The sequence below is a fragment of the Bactrocera latifrons genome, unplaced genomic scaffold (assembly GCF_001853355.1).
Source record: "Bactrocera latifrons isolate USDA-ARS-PBARC rearing strain unplaced genomic scaffold, ASM185335v1 scaffold_75, whole genome shotgun sequence".
In the NCBI taxonomy this organism is placed as follows: Eukaryota; Metazoa; Arthropoda; class Insecta; order Diptera; family Tephritidae; genus Bactrocera; species Bactrocera latifrons.
In genome coordinates, this window is record NW_017537434.1 from 160,726 (window position 1) to 161,598 (window position 873).

The window sequence follows — 873 nt, forward strand, 5'->3', positions numbered from 1 at the left end:
TCGAAGTAAAATGCGCCAGGTCGTTCCATACAACATGACAGCGTGATCTGTCGAAACAGGCTATTTAAAGAAGTATCTCTACTTGGGTCACCCGTTACATATGTATATTTTGTATATAAGTAGATATACAATTATGCATAAGAGTATATGTATGCATGTCGCAATTGGCAGCACGTGTAGCGATCACAAACAAAATTGCATCAAACCCCATTAAGTATTCCAAATCTAAAGAAAAAAACCATTAAATACGAGTATGACGAACAAAGAAAAGCTATAAAAACGTTTTTATTGCTTGTCTACAAAGCTCCAACCTCAACTACAGACATATCAACAAAGTAGTGCACATGGCATAGAGACATGAACAGCAGACGTTGATCTTGAATACAAGCATATGTACATCCGAAGAGCTTGTGAAAAATGGTTGAGGTAAAATAAGTGCAAGACGAAATATTTTGTCTTCTTAGATAGAAAGAAGAGTCGACTCTTGCAGAAAAGCTAGAACAACCCAGTAGGAAATAAGGATGATGAAGATAACAAATATTATTGTGAGCACAATCTCCGAGCATACAAAAAACACGAAAGTCAGTGTTTGAAAGGATCCAAACGAGGTTAGACCTTCGAAAAAATCGCTCTTGGCCGGTTAAAATATGCGTTAATTCCGGTAACCGGATGTCTTGGGAATTGGCATGAAGTATAATTAACTCCTTTCCTAACAATTTATGCTGAGTTCTTTTCGTAGAAACCATCCCTACAGTCATCTGCTTGAAGCCGAACTGCCTCCTACCAGCATCAAGAGGTCCTTCCACAACTACGTCGACGACATAAGATAATACCTCAACCATTCTGCGGACCCAACTAACTTCAGACATGCAC